Genomic DNA, 6145 nt, shown 5'->3' with positions numbered 1-6145 from the left:
CAGAACGCGCGCAGGGAGTTGCCGTCCGTCGGTTCGTGTGGTGTGCTCGCTCCAAGTTGTCCTCACTTTCGTTTTTGCCTTAGGTGAGTTCCCCTTGCCTCCCTCTATCTCCCCATGCTCTCGGATTTGAGTTTGGTGCTCTAGAACGTTGTCCCGACGAACTCCGGCGGGGCTCGGTCTTTTCCGGCCATGGAGCCACCGTGGTCTCCCTTCTGTTCCGGCCAGCACTCTCTCCCTCCCCCTGAATCGTTCCTCGGCCCTTAGATCTAAAATCAACGGCTATGATTAGAACTTACCCCTTCATGGGGATTTTTATTAAAGAGTCCCTGAAATCTTTACAAACCAACCCGCGGTCCAAAGCGCATAGGAGGAATACGCTTTTCAGATTGGAAAACGTAATTCAGTTCGGGTTGTTTCAAAAGACGTTTTCAGTAATTACCAAATTGCCACTGATTTTCTTTAGCTCATAAAATGTTCGTTTTAACTCTGATTTGACCCGTTCAAATTGCGTTAGATTCGTTTTCGCGAGATCTACGTGTTAGTAAACTTGGTTTAACAATTTGTATCATTTTAATTTTGTGACCCTATTTAATTAATTACTTTTCTAAAGAAAATGTTAGAAAATTCATATCTTCTCTGTTTTAGCTCCGATTCGATCCGTTCAAGTTGCGTTAGTTTTATAATTTCATAAGCTTCGCGTTGGTACCTTTGTTGGCTAGATTCACCACTGTTAGATTCCCTAGTTAATTACAAGTCCGTAAACTACTGTTGAAATCCCGTTAAAGCGTAACTTTCGCGTCGTAACTCCGTTTTTCGTGAATTTCCCGTTGACGTGATCGTAGCAGCACGTAGATGATTTTGGAAAACTTTTATTTAAATTTATTTACTGCTGGTGTACTGTTCTAATTATAATTTTGTTTGCTTCATGTATGTTTGTCCCCGATTGCTTGTGTGTTGATGATCGATGATCGAGTCTAGTCGGTGAGCTTTACTTCGGTAATCAAGATCAGAGCCTTGGAAGCAAGTAAGATCAACAGGAGCAATTGGATTCAAGGCAAGTATAGCATTTGGATTTTAATTCTATGACTATGATCTTGTGACTAGATTAATATAAAGCAACAAATGATAATAATGACTTTTTAGCAACTTGAGGATTTATTCGTAAGTGATAACCGGGATGAAAGTGCAACCATGAGGGCTATAATGGCTCTGGCTTTGGTCAAGTATGAGTAATTTTTCTAGCTTGTTAGAGGTTACCCGTGTGGCGCAAATGGGGGATAGCAGACCGTGGATTCCCTGCGAGTGGTAGAATCACACGGACTGACTACTGAAACCAAGCGGCCCTAACTTGTTAGACGAACCTTTGAAAGACTTCATAGTGATCCCTAACGAACTACCTTGGTAGTGGGTTACGAGGCTGATCACCTCAGGCGAAAGGGTAAATCATGACTCATGGGTAAAGATGTACAAGCTCTGCAGAGTGTTAAAAACTGGTATACTAGCCGTGCTCACGGTCACGAGCGGCCTTGGGAACTCTTACATTAAGGGTGATGAATCTTGTGTTAAGAAACTCATTGATTATTGTTTAATGCTCTATATTATTTATGTCACATTGATCATGAGATTGTGGGATCTATACAATCTAGTTGTTATACTTGCGGAGTTCGTCATGGACTCACTCTTGCTATCTCCCCCACACCTCAGGAGAAGTTTTAGGCTTGTGATCAACCAGTCAGTTGGATCCTGTAGAGTGAGGTTAACACCCGAAGTTTGGAGTTCTCTTCCGTGTTTGCTGCCCAAGGTTGTCTCTAATTTATTATCTACGCTATATAATTTATGCGTTGTCCTTTGATATTACCTCTTATTTGTAGCTATATGTGAGGCTTGTCTTCTAAAACTCACATATGGTGCATATCTGATTTTGTTCTTAAAATCGGGTGTTACAAAGTGGTATCAAAGCAATACTGACTGTAGGACGCAAGCCTAGTTAGAATCGGACATTTTAGAATGCTTCTATCTCTGCTTACTTCTTGCTTTCACCTTAACCTTGATAATTGCTAAAATTTATGCTTACCTCTGCCCTATTCTGTTATAAAACTTTGTCTCTATTCTAAATCCTCCCACCTTGTCTATTTAGATGGCTCATAACAAGGAGACCTTTGGCATGAATGAACAAAAGGACTTAGAGATGCCACTCGTAAAAGCATTCGACAAGGAGAAGCTTCTAGCCATGCAAAAGCAAGTAGTGGAAGGAATGACTCATAATGGGAACTCTCGGCAGTGCATCTCAGGACCAGTGAAGAGACAAGTAGCAGAAGCTTGGAAAAATATGAGAACCCATGGAGGTGTTGGTAGTAATACATCGGGATATCATGATCAATGCCATTGTTGTAGGCACTATGGTTTTCCTTGTCTTCGGAATAGGTCATCTAAAAAGGAAGTTAAGGTAAAACCAAATTGTGGGACTAATGAGGATAAGAAGAGGAAGGCAAAATCACTAGAGCCAGCATTGGGAAATGAACAACATTCAAATCCTAAGTTGTCACATTTAGCTTTGAACTCTGGCCATGAAAATCCAAACCTTGGAGATGAAGAAACTTCTCAAGCTAACCCCACTACTCATGAGGTATGCATAGATGGATGGACCATCACTTATAAAGAGTTTCAACCTCGAAGGATCAACCAAGTTAGGAAGAAAGCTAGCCAGACAGAGACAAACCTTCAGAGTCAGCGAGCTGATAACACACCGAGCAACACCTCAGTGGAAAACGATCTCACGAAGGATCCATCTAAGAAAAAGTGTTATCTCTGCCGACAGGAAGGACACTATGTAAAGTCTTGTCCACAGAAGAACCAACAGTAGTATCATGAAAGAAGCCACACTGTGTTTAAGATATAGGAGTTTGTGCCCTTGTGTAATAAAAACGCTAGTAGCGAAAGTCGAGTTTGTGTGCCTTGTGAACCTTTACTGCTTGGTTGAATTGTCTTTATGCTTATGTTTGATTTGGATCTTTGTAATGAGTGTAATGATCTTGTGAGTTTCTTCACAATTTCATTTAGTTTATATGTCTAAGGCATAAGGATTAATGACATAAATAGTTGGGTTTTGGTTTCTCTCTTGTTACCTTATCCTGCATTTCTAAAGTATCTCATCTTTATCGGTTTATTTCTCTGTTCTTGGATGACTAAAAATCATGAGAAAATTCTGGATGATAGTAGACTTCAGAATCTTTCTCTGACCGCAAGAATCACCCTCATAGCTATTATGGTTTGGAAGTTACAAAAACCACAAGACGATACAGATGTCCTGTCAAGAATCTGGACCAGTTTTGGTTGCCTGCTGTTTTGGACAAATATAACTATAGAATTTGGAAAAGTGTTCTATAGAAAGGTTGTAGCAAATTATCTAAGCTTTCTAGCGGTATAAGCTATAACCTTACTGGATTAACAGAACAAGAGTTATGTCCATTTTACTGCGCTGGTGATTTTCATATCGCGAGGAAAATCAGGATATTTGTTTCTTCCTTGCACATAATTTCCTTGGGATGTCAAAAGAGTCTCAATGCAAGACAACTTGTCAAGAAAAAGTGCAAGCTACCTTCCTTGTGCCTCCTAGTCGACCTTTCTTAAGGGGGGTAGTACCTTGATATCACGGGTTGATGCATTCTCAATTTATCTTGAAGAGAGTGTTGTCTCTTGAGATATTCTATGATTATGATCATCTCTCCTTCTCGTGCTACTGATGTTGGTCACCTGATGACAGGGAGTGTAGTGTCCCATGGATCAGGAGCCCTATATGATGCCTCTTACTGATACGTGGGAAGAGAATGATGATCCTGCCCTTGATGGATGTTATGAGTATGATGAAACTGAGTACTATCAAAATAATGGTACTGAAGAGCAAGTTGGAAGTGAAACAAATCAGAATCCACAACGGCGAAAGAGAAAGAGGAAAAGCCGTAAGAAGCCTACTCATGGAAATAAGGTGCAACGAGACTATATCAATGGAAGACTGAGAAATGTGGATAGGCATAACATTCATGGAGTTACCAAAGTGGTTGGTGGCTATATTCAAGTAGACTCAGTGCAAGTTTTTGCTCTGTTTGACCCGGGTGCTTCGCATTCTTTCATTTCCACCGACCTCGTAAAGACAATCGAGAGGTTGAAGTGCCCAACGAGGAAGCCTTTGTTAGTGCATACCCCAATGGGAGAAATACAAGCAGATCAAGTGTGCTCAAATATCAATCTGGTCATAAGCAATGAAAACTTCACTGTAAACCTCGTTGTGCTAGAGTCACTTGGTATTCCCTTGGTCCTTGGTAATGGATGGTTGTGTGCACACAAAGGAGTGATCTATGGTACCCAGTACAAAATGCTCTTAACAGCACCGTCAGGAAAAAGAATTGAGTATCATGGTGGTCCACTCCTACCTGATGAAGCAAATGCATATTAAGTTTCTATGTCTCTTGGAGTTGTAAGCTAAAAGAAATTAGTAGTCAAGATAGACTTTGGTCAATTATGAATAATAGTTCTTCAATGGAAATTTTGTTCACGAGATGTGACCTTGAGGTATAAGTGTTTAAGTTTGGTATGCAAGTTGTGAAGTTGAAAGGATTATCAAGATATTTTCCTGTTTCTCTCAGAGGATCGGAGCCTCTTCCGAATCTCGAGGACGAGATTCATTTTAAGGGGGTAGAATTGTAACACCCTAAAATTTGCTTGCTTTTAAAATAGATGAATTTGAATTAATTAAATAATTTTTGTGAGCATTATAATATAGAAAAAAAAATAATAAATAAAGTTTGGGATAATAAAATTTAATATAAGTCTAGAAACATGTTGATGCATTCATGCTGCAGCACATATTTTTATGATGTGTGAATTTGTGCAAAGAAATTTATTCAAAATTCAATTTGAAAGAAGCTTTGAAAATTAGTTTGAAAAATTGTTTTGGAAAAAAAAAAGAAAAATGGAATTCCTTTTCTCTCCCTTCTCTCTTATTCTCGGCCTGCTAGGCCCAACTCTCACCCGCGCCCCCTTTTCTCTCTTGGGTCAAGGCCCAGCCGATAGCCCCCTCCTTTCCTCTTCTCTCTCACCGCCATACGGGACCCACCTGTCAGATCCATCCCCTCCCTCCAACCGTTCCCGCGCTCCCATCACGGCAGTGAAGAAACCGTCGGCCGAAGCCGCGCGCCCCGCTCCCACTCTCCCACGTTCTCCCCGTGCCTCGCTCCCTTTGAGTCGTGCCTGAGCCCGCGCCGTTGCCCCGCATTCATTTCTCCCCCAGACCCCGCTCCCTCTCTCTCCCGGCACTTTGCATCTCGCCGAGCCGCCCGCCATCGCCATTAGCGCCCACTGTTTCTCTGAGGCCATCAAAAACCGCTTGGCGAGCTCCGCAACGCGATCACGAAGCCGTAGGTGCACCTTCCCCTCATTTTCCCGATCTCGGGGTTGTTCTTAACACTGCAGAACGCGCGCAGGGAGTTGCCGTCCGTCGGTTCGTGTGGTGTGCTCGCTCCAAGTTGTCCTCACTTTCGTTTTTGCCTTAGGTGAGTTCCCCTTGCCTCCCTCTATCTCCCCATGCTCTCGGATTTGAGTTTGGTGCTCTAGAACGTTGTCCCGACGAACTCCGGCGGGGCTCGGTCTTTTCCGGCCATGGAGCCACCGTGGTCTCCCTTCTGTTCCGGCCAGCACTCTCTCCCTCCCCCTGAATCGTTCCTCGGCCCTTAGATCTAAAATCAACGGCTATGATTAGAACTTACCCCTTCATGGGGATTTTTATTAAAGAGTCCCTGAAATCTTTACAAACCAACCCGCGGTCCAAAGCGCATAGGAGGAATACGCTTTTCAGATTGGAAAACGTAATTCAGTTCGGGTTGTTTCAAAAGACGTTTTCAGTAATTACCAAATTGCCACTGATTTTCTTTAGCTCATAAAATGTTCGTTTTAACTCTGATTTGACCCGTTCAAATTGCGTTAGATTCGTTTTCGCGAGATCTACGTGTTAGTAAACTTGGTTAACAATCTGAGTGTATTACGTCCATCCTACTTGTTGTTGGCGCTGCCTGCCGTCTGGACTGCACTTGGTGTTGCCCTTTTTTTTTTTTTTTTTTTTTTTTTGTTTCTTTTTTTTTTTTTCTTTTTT

This window comes from Sorghum bicolor, unplaced genomic scaffold (genome assembly GCF_000003195.3).
Source record: "Sorghum bicolor cultivar BTx623 unplaced genomic scaffold, Sorghum_bicolor_NCBIv3 super_490, whole genome shotgun sequence".
Lineage (NCBI taxonomy): Eukaryota > Viridiplantae > Streptophyta > Magnoliopsida > Poales > Poaceae > Sorghum > Sorghum bicolor.
The sequence above is the reverse complement of the archived record's forward strand: the minus strand, read 5'-3'. Positions refer to the sequence as shown.